The following is a 14,548-nucleotide window of genomic DNA, read 5'->3' as shown; positions in this document are numbered from 1 at the left end:
TCATGCAGGCAAACGTTTCCTCTTTTCTATTTCTTTTCTTTTTTTGTCGTGTTTCTATAAAGACCACTTACGTCATTCTTTATTTTTCTGGAGGTGGACGTGAGTAAGATTTGGAACCAGGAAAATTTCCTTTAGGATTTGCGAGACAATCTCCTTTTGTTCTCTCGGGTTAAACTATAAAGGCAGGGACCCTAAGCCCAGGAAAGTTCGCCACTCACTTTGCAGGCTGGACGTCGTACTCTTAGTCCCGCATTTCAAGCCGCAGTATTCAGTAGCAGTAGCCAACGTGAAAGAAAGCCGAAGTGAATATCCAGAGCGCGCGTTGCGAGCCTCTCTGGTGGCGATCGAAACGCTCTAGGTATTTTCTTGATCCCCTGGTCTTTAGAGGATCCATTTTGTGCCGAATTATGTGAGTGGCATAGAAACAGGATGTGTCAGTGCAAAGGACTAACCACAAGGGTCTCCCTGTGGTCCACGTTTTTAATAGAATGACGCTACGTATATGCTTAGTAGTACAACACTGCTTGCTCGTCGCTCATGATTTGAGCCCCCTGTGTTTCACCCTCACGTGGAGAAGCGGCTTGAGAAAAGTTTTGTTCGATGGTATATTGGCTGGTATTGGTTTGTGGCTGTCCTCTTCGGCAGGCGTTGGCAAACTTCAACGATGCTCTTTGAAGGAACCAGAGGTACGTATGATATCCTCCTCTAAGTGGGTCTGGAGGTTGTGCCGTTATCCCGTTTGCAGCTTTCCGCCGTTTTGGACTGTTGCTTGGCGACGACTAGCACATACATTAATCCTTGACATGCTGTGAGTCCTTGTCCGCGTTCTCCTCTAGTTTGTTTGAAACGTTAGAGGGAGCGAGTCCAGGTGATTTGACTTCCAATCTGATGGCAACACATTGTGATGATGTTCGTCTTGTCCCATCCTACAGTTTGCAATACAAACATGTGACCAGAATAAGTTGAGATACAAGACGACACCCACGCACGATCGCACCTTCGTCTGGAACACATACGTGACGAGATACTAACCTATTGACAGTCCTTCGTCGTTCTAAAAATTATCACAGAGCCCCGTAGGTAACAATGGGTCCGTTTTGGCTGCATGAAAAACACGGACGAGGAAAAACGTTAGTGTGAAATGGGCGTTAATGCGACACCACATTTCTTATAGTTAATGCGCCATGTGCACGTTTGCTTCGCGTTCTCACTCGCTCCCTGTGAGATATCAATTCCACGAAACGTCGAGGAATAAATTGGTATCAGGATTTAGTATAGGGAGCCTGCGATCACCAAGTAAAAGAAAGTAGTCATTTTGTATTATCAAGACTCATTTGCCCGGTATGCCTGCGCTTACCAACTTCCCGGAACCTCCTACGGTACGAAAGCACCGAGAAGGCTGACCGATTGCCCCCGCAGCCGCAAGGAACTTATGTTCCGGTCAGAGTGGACCGATTCCTTTCGCTTTCTTCGATCGAAGGGGGGGAAAAAGCGCTCGCTGCAAAGGACAGCAACGAACCACCCCTGCCTTGTTTGTGCTTTCACCCGACTGACCCCGACAAGGTTTCTCAATATAAAAAGGGGGAACACGGGCCAGAGCGACAAGGGCCGAGAGAAAGGTAAAACAAGCGGGCAAAGTTTGTTCTCGTGTTCTTTAGGTGGGCTCCATTAGCGTAAAACATGTGCTTGGGCAGTGACTAAGCTCTGTGCGGACCGGAGGAGAATCCGCCTCCGGGGAGCACCAGCGACAACGCCACACGCTGTCCTGCTGTGGGGATGGGAGTCCGTTCTTGCCGGTTTTTCTAGAGGAGTAACGCGGATACATTTGCACAGGAGGGGTGTTGAAGTTTTATAAAGGAACTCTGTAATCGAAGTGCTAATTGTGGTTTAATTGAAGCATACAGGGTGTTTCAAAAAACGTGTCATTCGGACTTTATAAAAAAAACGGGGCGACGGAAAAATACGGGGTAAACGGCACTTGTGTGGCAACTGAATTTGCCACCTTGTAAAAATATTTTCATTTAATTTTAATTAAGAGAAATTGAATTTCTTTGATTGAACTCAAAAATTTCCCAAGTCAACCTAACGTTTTTTTTTTTAACAGAATTAGAGAGCCCGTAGCGAACTTAGTCAGATCCACCAAGAAATCCGCTCGATATTGCAAATGGAACTGCCTCAAAAAATTCTCGAAATTGAGGCTTCAAAGTTTCGGGTATTCAACGGCGCACCAAATCAGTCGCAAAGATGCGCAGAGAGCAGCACATGCTCCTGCTCCCATGAAAGATAGAAGGTCGAAAAAAATAGGGCGGGAAAAAAGAGGTGGAATCATTTTTGTTTGCCGCTTATCAACGTATGGTGGAATGTCAACCGCCTTGTTATCGGCACGTCTTGTGCTGCACGCCGGTTCGGCGATAAATTGTCCTAGCTTCGTGGGGACATGAGCATGTCCTGCTCTCCGCGCGTCTTTTGTGCGCGTTGATTTTGCGCGACTGATTTTGTGCGCCGTTGTATACCCGAAACTCTGAAGCCTCAATTTCGGGAATTTTTGGGGGCAGTTCCATTTGCAATATAGAGCGAATTTCTTGGTGGATCTGACTAAGTTCGCTACGGGCTCTCTAATTCTGTAAAAAAACGTTAGGTTGACTTGGGAAATTTTGGAGTTTAATTAAAGGAATTCAATTTCTTTGAATTAAAATCAAATTAAAATATTTTTACAAGGTGGCAAATTAAGTTGCCACACAAATGCCGTTTACCCCTTATTTTTCCGTCGCCCCGTTTTTTTATAAAGTCCGAATGACACGTTTCTGAAACACCCTGTATACCCTATGTTATCATGCTTGCAATTGAAACGTGATTTTTCTTGAGGGAATTCGTCTATATTTGATTGACGATTACTCGCTATACCGGAAGCGAAGACTGGCAGTTGGGAGTTTCGGTAGATCGGTAGCGCGCTACGAAAACGATGGGATACCTGTCAAATCAAAGATCAGGTATTGTCAGCAACTTTAACTTTAAGGGAATAGCTAGCAACTTTAAGGGAATAAGGCGATTGGTTTATCATGTCTTCGGAATCGTTCTCGTAAATACCGTCCGGTCTATACTAAAACTCTCTGATACGTCACATTGTGCACAGATGACGCTGAGGAAACTTATGGAGGACTACTTTCTAATCAATGTTACCTTTCTCTTCGCCCTACCAAAACAAACACGAATGGATGCAAAACACGTTGTACTCTCCGATATATGGAACTGTGAAATTTCCACAGAATGACCTGGCTGGTTTTGGGATGACTGGAAAGCGAACTGACACGCGTTGAAATGTCGGAAAATGCGCCCGGATAAAGCCCGATTAATGATTTCAATAGCGAAAATATTTCATCCAGAATTAGGGTACACTTTCCGCGCTTACAGACTTGCAACGCACACTGGACCTCTCGTGTAATACGCTATCGAATCGCGCACAGCCCTTCAGCACTTGAAATGCAGAATTATCAAATTCCACGCCTGACCTGTGCATGAAGAATCATCATGACCGAAAATATTGCGCATGTGGCTGAGCGGGATATCAAGTGCGAGTGCGAAATTGAGGGTGTCGACTTGTGGGCTTCCGCATATCTGCCACCGCGATCGGGCGCGCTGGTTGGCGTGCAGGAGGGCTGTCTTTGTGTATGTGGAGGGGTGATTAAAGGCGAGCAGAGAGAAAAGGGCCTTATTTTGATTGATACGTGGTGATACAATCTGGGCGGGAGTCACACTCCGGTGACCATTGTGTTTATGAAAAGGTTTTGTGCGACGCTCGGGGCGTCGATATTAGCTCGCAGGATTAAGGTTTGGGGCGGATATAGATTAGCGAAGTCGTCGAGATTAGAGCGTCCCCTACTCACTCCTTTAGTGGCTTTGGCTTCCCAATGGTATTAGGGATCATTCAGTCAGGAGGGCTCCGCGGACACCCGACCAGGTTTCATCTAACGATCGTTAGGCCGCAAAGGGGCCAGCTTGTTGACAGTGGGATGCGGAGCTGGATTTGTCTCTGGACACTTTGGACGGTTGCTGAGTGCCTGCTGTTGTAATGTATTGTTCACAGTGAGATTAAAGACAGAGAGGGAACGGAAAGGTACTGTTCTGCCTTCATTGGGGAATCTGTCGCGTATCTTTTGGCTGCGGGGAGAAACGTGTGAACAGTTCCGAAACATGTTAGGATTTCGGTTTCGGTAATACGGCGTGTGCTATGTCTACCGCTGTACGATACGGCTGTTGCTGGATTTCTTTCATGAACTGTGCTGCGAGAACGTATTTATTGAACCTTGAAGGTCGGATTAGATAAACGCTCTTATATTCCCGTGCACGACATCGAAGTGGTGCGCATCTATTCGTCTACAGGATGTCGCTTTCGCATAGACTTTTAAAAGGGATGAGGGTGGAAATGTGCTGAATAGGCGCGGCGCATTGTTTCCTAATGCATTGTTCCTAATGCTTCTTGCCCCACTGACATTCCCCACAAAGAGACAGACGCATCAGAGTCTTAAAGACGCCATCAGCAAACACCGTGCTGCTGGGTGAAATAGAGTTAAACCTTTAAAGGGTGCATTGTGACGTGCTTTTTTCTTTCTTTTACTTCTGCTTCGAATGTAGCGTAGAACGTTATTTCCTGGCGTACGGGCTTTAAGTTTGCGCTATGCCGCTGCTTGTAGCGATGCTGTTGGCTTTCTGTTGGGAGGTTCTGTTATGAGATGCGTACGTCGCAGCTATAACGGAGGGACAGAGTATTTGCAATAAAGTTTTTGAAACATTTTACAGTGGCACTGTCCGATGACTCCACATTCTAAGGCAAAAAAACAACAACAACAACAGAAAACTAGATATCGTAGTCCTTTTGCGGACTAGGTGCATTGACACACCCATTGAACCCTTTCAGGATAAATGCACAGAAATTCATGCGACGTTTAGGGGCTATTTACAGGGGACTAAGATGAGGTTGATGGTGATGGTGATGTGATAAAGAGTGATGAGGAGTGAAAGTGAGGAGTGAGTGATGAGTGAGTAGTAAGTGATTAGTGAGGTGGTGAGAGTGATGAGTGTGATGAGGAGTCAATGCAATCTAGGTGAATAAGAGTTACAATTACTGAATTTACTCCATTTCTTTTCCTTGCAGTGCATGCAAAACTCACATAGTGTTTTCTCGGGGAAATTAAACAAATGAAACAGCAGTGATGACGGTTTCTGATTGATCTAGGCGAGTGAGTCTTTTAACAAATGTGCCACGTTGGTTATGAAAAAATAAGGAAGGAAGTATAGAAATGAGCAACATGGAACGATACGACGCAGGTAAATCTACAGACGGAAAAACGCTTCAAGCTGCATCGTAAGCACAGTACCAAAAGACGACTTAAAAAACACGCCTGAACAGATATGCAAGCGCAGGGTATTGGATGAAACGTCACTTCATATTTTTCCTGATCCTCTTTCTGGCATTTGAATCGCGACAAAGGGCACACAAGCCGTCGTTATATATCCGTGCCCAGCCAAAATGAATGTGGACAAATCTTCCCAAAGAATCGTTTTAAAAAGCAATACTCAGCTCAACCAACCCCCTCCTGTCACCCAACAATGGGATCAACGTCATCATTTTGAGCATTAGGGCTCAAGGAGGATACCTGCTTAGATGCGTGAAGCCAGGCACCACTACCATTGTTGGTCAGCGTCCCAGAGCGGGCCTTCTTCCTCAACTCGGTCGTTTAATTCTCAGATTATGTAGAGGGGAATAATCTGAAAGCTTTGTGAGTTTTGCTCCATATTGCCGAGCTCGTGTGTGGTGCTATGTATTCGTCACCAGGTGGCGCAAGCAGTGGCCTCGCGCGTCCATACAACGGGAAGCAGGGAGTACTAAGCCTCTGTGTGTGGGAGAACATTTGAAATGCGGGGTTTTAGTCTTGTTGAGGAGAATGCACCGTCTGAATGATGGCTATGATCTTACGGCCAATGGGTGACACCATGTCCCTGTTCATGGATGTTTAACCAAATTCTGTACATTCCAGAAGGAATGCGGAGCATTGGCTGTCTATTGTATTGCTACGTTCCATTTTACCGAGGATACAACTCTAAGAAACAAGAACTAAACAACGCCTTTTGCATTTCCACTTCTTGCACAACGTAGTGTTAAACGAAGCTTCGCATCTCTTGGTGCGTTCTGTGTGGCCTTTCTCAATTATTAAGGAGCAGAAGAAATCCGCAGCTCGTAAAGAACATCACTCGAATTTTTTGCTGTGTAGGCTGTATTAGGTTATTGGTTGATAGGATACTGAACACGCCATTCGCTCGTTGTACATAATCTTGAGTGCCTCTGCATACGAATAGACATTATGCATATTTGAAGCGTCATTTTACAGCTTAGCACGTGAAGCATGTAATCTACTAACGGAGGTCCCGAAAAGGGTGACCATAATCTTTCCTACACGAGGGTTGTGATCTGAAGCTTTTAACGCCATGGTTACTAGTTTCGTGTTATGTTACTATGTGAAAATGCCTCCCGCGTCGTCATGTGGAGAGATGATGAATGCACGGTCTTTTCTGTCTGAACGGGGCATCGCGGTATGCTGACGGGAGGATCACGCGAGTATAGTACAATGGGTAATATCTTTGACAGGTAATCGGAGAGGTGTGAGCTCGAGTCCCACTGCTACCGCTTTGTTCCTTTCGTCAGGTGCCGTTCTGTAATCGAGGCATGTAACTCCAGAGAATTTGTTAGGCTCCAGAAAAGGTAAGCCCTGACAGTTTGTTTCCTTTTTGTTCGTTGCGAAGTACTTGAGGCTCGCATGTCTTTTTTTTTTCTCAGGTTATACATGGTTGTATCTAACGTCTGATTTGAGAGCCAAGCATTCAACATACTGAACCATCGAGGCGTCACATGTGCCAGATCTTGGCTTCGTGCTTTTTCCTTCGTATTTTTCCTCTTTCTTTCTTTCTTTTTTTTTTGTGTGTGTGTGTGTGTGTGACTCATTGTTTGCCCGCGATGGCCCGTGAGACGACACTTTGGATATCGACCGTCAAGCTCCGAAATTTCAAGTGTGTGCCCACATTCTCATGCGTGTTCTGTGCATATTTATACATTAAGCTGCACAGACGACTTCAGAAGCACCAACAGTGGGATTCGAACCCACAACCTTCTCCCAATTACACCATACCAGCTATACTCTCTCTAATTGGTAGCATATCGCTGACCGGCAATCAGAGGGTGTGGGTTCGAATCCCATCGCTGGTGCCTTTTCTTCAACTGCCATCATTCAATTTGAAGTATGCAACTGGGCGTTATGAGGCGTGTGTTGTGTTTGTCCTTCTATGTTTAATTGCCTCATCTAGGGTAAAGTGGGGCTACTTGAAGCCGGGGGCAAGTTGAGGACAGTTTGGGTTTTTCGCGTGGCATTTTCTTAGCAATATTTTTTTCTCGTCTGTGAAACCAGGGTGAGCACAGTCGTTGTCTGGGCTTTGAAGTAGCGTGTTGGCGTTCTGCACGTGGCTTTTTAGAAAGACGTGAGACGATGTTTTGCAGATGTGGTCGAGGTTAGAGGGGCTTTTTTTTTTTTTTTTTTTTGTCCCATCTGTAACTTTCGCGAGCATTGACTTCCAATTTGCTCATTTCTGCTCCTCGGCTAATAAAATATGACCTCACCGTTATCATGCTGTGTCACTGCCCTGTGTTTCCATGTGCACTACTCGTGGATGACCGTTTCGGTTGGCCCAAACAAAAGACAAAATTTAAACCCGGCATTAATTTTTTGATATCCTCAACTTACCCATAGGGTGGGGTAAGTTGATGGAAATATGTAGCCTGTCATTCTTGGCTCGTACGAAATAAATATCTGGTTTAGCACCACAGTCATTTGTGGATCATTTCTGGAAGGTTTGGGGATTCAGTCAACGAATTATGATACAATTTAGGCGATTATTCTGACTGCTATTGACAAAATAGTTCAACTGTCTTCAACAAGAGACCACCTTACCCTACTACTACGCAGCACTGCAACCTTTGTATTGCCTGTCACACAGGACCCGGAGCCTTATGGCCCAGTGCCCACGTTGCACCGACTCTGTTGGATACACGAACGCCACAACTGCGTGAAATAAGAGAGCCATTGGGAAGATGATTCAACGGAGAAACTGTTATCACTTCTCACAGGAGACGGTAACCCGGAAAACCGCAGGCAATTCTTCATTGGGAATCTTGCGTGGTTTCTCCCCCTCATCATCTTCCCACTCATTTCATTTTGGCCGCCGCATGCACAAACAGTGGGGCATAGCGATAAGCAATCGAGAAAACGGGCTGGCACAAGCGAGATGACATGAGCCGCCGTTGCTCAAGTACTGTCAAAAATCCCTCATGAATATTCACCGCCTACGCATCCTGTGTCGTCAATCCCGGTTCTGCTTGTTCAGACAACGAGATTTGTCAACTCTGCTAGACGAGATTAAGTTCCAACAACGTTTCACAGGGGCCCCCTACACGACCACCGCCATGTATTCCGTCTGAAAGGCTTGAATGGCTTATGATCTCCCTTGGCTTATCTCCCTCAGGGATGACGTGCTGATATCTACGTTTACTCCAATCGATATTGCAGCTTTGCGAAGGACTTCGTCCGGGGGGACCACAATAGAAGGCGAGTCTTCGACGTATACGTGTTTAGTCGCGACATAAATTATGGGCATGTTCTAATCTGGCATCCTTTTCATTGCAGTCTTCGCCTTGGAAGTAACTGAAGATTGAAACGCATAGAGCGGTTTCTCAGCGTGAAAATGTCGCGGGTGTTGTTGTGCTATTATCGTTCACCCGTTCACACATTCCGGTGATGTTGTTATAAACGCTTTGTGTGCGTCATTCGTTCGTAATATCGTACAAATGATGAGTACAATCGTACAATCTAAGCGCATTGGGTGTTGTCCCGAGAATTCGTGCAACCTGCTTATACGCAACTTTATTTGTCGCACGGCGGACAGCGCCCTCGTCTTCCAGTTCCTGTACTGGGGTATCTGTAGTCGACAGACCTACACTCTAAAAATTGTACGTCACCGCATAGCACGCTCTGCGCCAACCATTGCGACGAATGATAGGGTTATCGCTTCTGATTCCAAGAAAGACGGAGGCTTACGCCTTTTTGTGTCAATTCGGATACATGATAACGGACACAAACCCAAGCAGCACAATGTACTGAAAGTCAAGTGCAATAGGGGTGGACGGTATGTGTCTTATCAAAGTTCTTTAGTTTCACAAGTCTGTTCAAGGCCTGCCACCTACCCGTCCACCCCTATTGCACTCGACTTTCAGTACATTGTGCTGCTTGGGAAAAGGCGTACGCCTCCATCACTCCTCGAATCAGAAACGATAGCCCTATATCATTGGTGGTAATGGTTGGCGCAGAGTGTGCTATGCGGTGAAGTTCAGTTTTTAGAGTGTACACCTCACGCGCTCGCTGGAAAACTGGCTTTTCCGAGGTAGCGCGCCGAGGTCGTCGCGGAATCGTCGGCAAAACGCTGCATGCGTTTCAGGCCTTGAAGCTTATGAACTATAGAACGTTTTGAATCTCTTCGGTTCTTCATAATTTTCTTCCCTATACCTCAGCTAAGATCTTCGGTGAACAGCGGTGTCGCGCTGGCTGCAGGGATTAATTGAGTAACGGAATACTTCAATTTTCGGAATGTAACGCGATGCCACACCGCTACCAAATAAGAGCAGCGGTTTCCCGCTCTCTTTCCCCATACCATACCCTGGTAATTCGGGTATAATGTTGCTCTAAATATCTAACGGCAGTGTATTTGGCTCCTTCAAAGGTATGCTAACTCGAAGTTGGGCTCAGTATCTTATGATGTTGCTATACCTGCATACTAAATTTTCGCAATCTGCTAGAACACAACATTTTTGTTCTGTTTTCTTCTGTTTTGCTGCGCATTCCTGAAGAGTTCGATCCATATAAAGATTATTATGATACGGTAGGGGGGGGGGGAAGGCCCAGGTTGGGAGACGCTCGAAAATTTCGAACCAGGTAACTGTTTTTCCGTACTCTAAAACAGGAGTCTCAAACACACGGGCCAGACGAATGTCGGCGCAGTTCCCCTTGAAGTCTGCCCAGGACGCATACTAACCCCCCTGTCCCCCACTCCTTCCTGCTGTCCTCTTTCCATCTGTCCACGTCTGTACGCCGCTCATAGCCACAGTTGCTTCGCGGCACTAACACGGAATAATACTGAAACAAAAACACGCGGGCCGCATTTTTCCCCTTGCATGGCATATAGTGCTGGCCTTGTCCGCATTAAGCAGCACGTACGTGTGTGCGCACTTCTTTTCCTCATGCATCTCAACAGCAAGTTACCGCCACAGCAGTCTGGTCTTCGAGCGCAACTACGAATGACCGCGTTGGTAAACAGTCAGTTTACAATTTGTTTTTTAAAGCAGCCGCCTCTCTAATCATCCTTGTCATCCACACGAAGCTAGAAAGGATCAGCTATGTGCAAGGGCTATTGTGTTTCTTTTTTTCTTTTTTTTTTTTACGAGTCATATTAGTGTAACAAGCTTGAAACCATTCAGAGTGGATAAAGTCAGCTTGCTTTTCTGTTAGTGAGTTTGCTTCTTTACTTTTCTTTTTTCTTTTGAGTTGGAACTGAAAGGAATGGCCATAATACAGTTCGGTAAATATGACATAAGCTCAGTGCTTTTGAACGGTCATAATCGTTCGCGAAGCACCACATATTAGAACTCGTTTTTCATCTTGTCACTATTCCGTTTGGGAAGGCAGCTTACTGACTTCTGTTGGCGTGTCAAGTGGCGTTTTTCAGTAATGAATTGCGTATACACACTTGACTGCGCTCGTGTTTTTAGTGTATATCGTCATTTTATGATATGTTAGGTGTCTTATGGCAATTACGGCGTTTTATTTTGGGTGGGGGGGGGGGGGGGTCTCTGCAGCCCGAGAAAGGCAGCAACCGCAACCGCGCAACAACAACAGTGGAAATAATAGAAGGAAGAGTAGAAAGCCGTGAGGCCTACACTTCTGCATTATTGCCCACTACTAGCACTACTACTTTCCTCCCTTTCTCTCCCCCCCCCCCCCCTCCGCCCCACTACTAGCATCATGATTAGAAAAAAAAGGCAGAAGGTGAACCAACAACAGCAGATAAATTGATGGTAATGAATGGAAAGGCAATGGACAATGGTAGAAGGTGAAAGTTCAACAAATATATATCTGCTTTTTCGTTTTTGAAGCTCTAGCCACTAACATTTTTCGATGCTACGTTATTTAAAATTATGTTTCGAAAAGCAAGCGAACAGGTATGAAGACTTAAAATGGGGCGTGGGCCTATATACGTGCAGCAACGGGAGCACTCCATAGGCTGCTTTGTGTTGGCAAATAAGTTTCTACGCTCTTGAGCTCTCTTTTTGTCAATAACGTAAGGGGGCACAAGAGATCCCTGTTGAACTATGAGCAAAGCACTCTGTACCTTGACAGTGTTGCCAGCAATCGACTATCGATGCTCACGATGAATAGCACTGCGGAAAGCAGTCCTGGAGAATTGCTGCGAGAAACAGAAGCTGGACGATATTTATTCATTCTTGTATACTTATGGGTATATAGAAATTCGTAATACGGAAAAATCTCCATCCCCGACAGCAGCGTTTTCTCTCGGGTGGCGGACAAAGGCAGCGTCGAATTCCCAGCTGGTTTATCTTTCAATTCCCGGGGTCCGGCTGAATGCCTGTTGCTCGAAAGAGGGTCTCGCTTTGATCACACGAGCACTTCCCGTTGAGTGATGACTCTCGTTTTAGAAGGAATATTTGCCGATTGGAGGTCGTTTATCTGTAGTCCCTTCCAACTCGCGTACTCCCCAACGCTCTCAGCAGTGGGGACTTTGGGGATTTCCAGAAGGACCTTCCCTCTGGCGACCAATTGCGTTGTTTCAGCCCCAACTTCGCTACACGCGCCGCTTTTGCTTTTCACTTGTTTATACAAACATCTATTCTACTCTCGTGTGTCAGGGATCTCGGGTCACTTATATGTATATAAATCTAAATGACACATTCGGATGATTTTTTCCTCTTTCTTTGGTCGCCGTTTAGTTTTCCCTCGTTTGATGTATCAGTTATTCGCTTTGAGTCGGCGTAGCTTACACAGAGCACGGCTGATTGGTTAGTCCCTTATACGTGGACGCACATCGCGACGGAGGGAACTTGGCTGCGTATAGTTTGTCGGAATGAATCAGTTACTAAGCAGATCTCTCTTTTTATACTAGTAAAACAGATATTCTTTGAGTATGTCGGCATCCTACTGATAACCCGGTCAACGTCAAAATAATTCGAGTACGTCCCTCGGCGTCGAGCGCCACCTCAATCCGAACATCAGCTGTCAAGGCATTCAGACGAGACAGTCTACCCAAGAGCAAAATGGAGCCTGGCCTTTCAAATAGTGGATGGCATTGTGCCTACAGTGACTTTTTGTGCTTTGCCAGAGGGACGCTGCTCGTAGTGGCTGTCAGGTGAGAAGGGGTGAAAGGCTCGTGAAGGTGCAGGATGTGACAGAAGAAAAGGGGACTGCAATGGGTGTGAAAGACAAAATAGCTGTCGCCCGAGGAAAAGAAGACAAAAAAGAAAAAAAAAAGAGGCGAAAAAGCTAGTTGTCAAAGTTGTCAAAGGGAATGTTGCGGGAATGTCAACGCGGTGTTTGCACGAATTGAAATTCACGCCGGATGTTGAATCTAGTGCGCTGGGTTCATCGACAGGGGCGTCTGTTTGTACCGCAGCGGGACTGAAGGAGCCAAGAAGAACCTTATTGTTCGTTTTGTTTTTCTTTTCTCACCATTTGCTCTGCTCGACCAGCAGCACAACGGGGCGCTATTTTTCAACAATGGCGATGGCTTGATTTTGGTGTCCGTGATGGTTTTACGCTACAAAGTAGCGAATCTTCAAGGGTGTTCAGGCTACATAGGTAACTGCTAACTGACGCGACAACATTATATCTGGTCTCTTGGTATCTGTGTGCCCTGAAGTCTAACTGGTATGCACAGGCAATTTCTGTGCTCTTTTCAGAATTTTCCTTGTCGTGTGACCTCCTTGCATTATAATATAGAGTAGTATAGAGACCGAATTCATAATTCATAAGTCATTCAACAGTTTCATAATTCAAAAAATAAATTCATGAGTGATAAAACAAGACGACTATTTATTAAACGCGATCTACAGCACTCAGTCACTCGCGTTCATCTATGTAGATATGTGCATGTTTTATATCCTCATACGTATGTCCTCTTACAATTCTTACACGCAAGCTATTTGCTTTCATTGGGTGATGACAACTGTCGTACCCTGTTCATCGCTATTTACTTTTGTAGGAACGAAGGAGAGGGGACGTCGCATTTTTACTCCCTATGCGGACACACGCATTTATGGGTCCATGCCAAGGTCAGTATAATGAGAGCCTTTCCCTCATCAAAGCCATGTCTGACAGCAGGTTGGCTAGAAGAGTCGCCAAATCCGAATCGGTCAGTGCCATTGTGCTGTGGGTCATAATACGGTACCTTAGCCCCGTATCGCGGTGTGCCAATGCTTTCACCAAGCTAGCCGTGATTTTTGGGCCTGAAATCAATCTCTTACAGAGCTCGTCTTTTGGGTGACCCCCCGTTGCAGCCGTAAAATCTCTAAGCCAGGACTCTTCACCAGCTTTTGTACGGAGACGCTACAATAGCTACAACTCAACAGTCCTCCCCGATATTCAGGAGACCCCTAAGAGTTGCCATTTTTCCTGCCCTCTATGACGGCGTTCTCGCTTAGATATACATATATATCTCTCGCTGGACCCACGGTGGTGTGGCACTTTTGTGCGTGTCACTTCTCACCTGGCATTTAGCAAAGAAAAGCCTGAAATCGAGATTTCACACCTTTGTGTGCACCCCCACGACGCGTCCTCCGTTCTCAATGCTCTGCGCCCGTGGTGGTCTATTTCGGCCTCAGGAAGTCGACTCAGGAGCACAAAGATAGTCCTCTGCATTATGACAACAGTACCGCCCTTTCTATTCAGGGACCTCAATGGTAGGTGGGGCCCAGGGACTCCTGGCGGTGAAAAGGCGAAAGTATTCAGCGCCTACTCTGTTTAGGGCATGCTTTATTGAGCCTGCTCCGTTTAAGGACCTCGTTGCTCGTGCACCTGGAATTTGGCGTGGGCTGTCAGCTACAACTTGTTAAATGACACGCATGGGCTAGATACACGGCGGTGTCCTTGCGTAACCTAACCTCAGTACTGCCGGGAGGGAAAGATATTAAGGCATGAACAATAGCTGTACGACATTGGAGACCCAGTACTGAATAAAAAAAAAAAAAGCCTAATTACATATATCAAACCTGTGTCATCGTGTAGTCAACGCTGTATGTATAATAAAGCGCAACGCACGCTAACACATTTTCTATATCATGCATTCTTTGGCGCCTTCTATTTGAGGCACGTGAAGCGCCTCAAACACAAAAACCATTCCCAGCTGAAGCTGAAAAGAACACATTCTTCACACCGGCCCGGGT

At 45.9% G+C, this 14,548-nt stretch overlaps 1 long non-coding RNA gene across 3 annotated transcripts; it reads left to right on the top strand.

The window, feature by feature from the left end:
- Window positions 1-316: 316 nt before the first annotated feature.
- On the top strand, window positions 317-8,869 carry LOC135398370 (uncharacterized). 3 transcript variants are annotated; one of them, XR_010424093.1, is made up of 5 exons: window positions 317-686; window positions 6,644-6,757; window positions 6,833-7,062; window positions 8,569-8,651; window positions 8,730-8,869. It is a non-coding gene; the product is annotated as an uncharacterized LOC135398370 (long non-coding RNA). The 3 variants fall into 3 exon arrangements; XR_010424094.1 differs by lacking the exon at window positions 6,833-7,062; XR_010424095.1 differs by lacking the exons at window positions 6,644-6,757; window positions 6,833-7,062.
- The last annotated feature ends 5,679 nt before the right edge of the window (window positions 8,870-14,548 follow it).

The sequence above is a fragment of the Ornithodoros turicata genome, chromosome 1 (assembly GCF_037126465.1).
Source record: "Ornithodoros turicata isolate Travis chromosome 1, ASM3712646v1, whole genome shotgun sequence".
Lineage (NCBI taxonomy): Eukaryota > Metazoa > Arthropoda > Arachnida > Ixodida > Argasidae > Ornithodoros > Ornithodoros turicata.
This window is presented reverse-complemented; position numbering and strand designations above follow the sequence as displayed.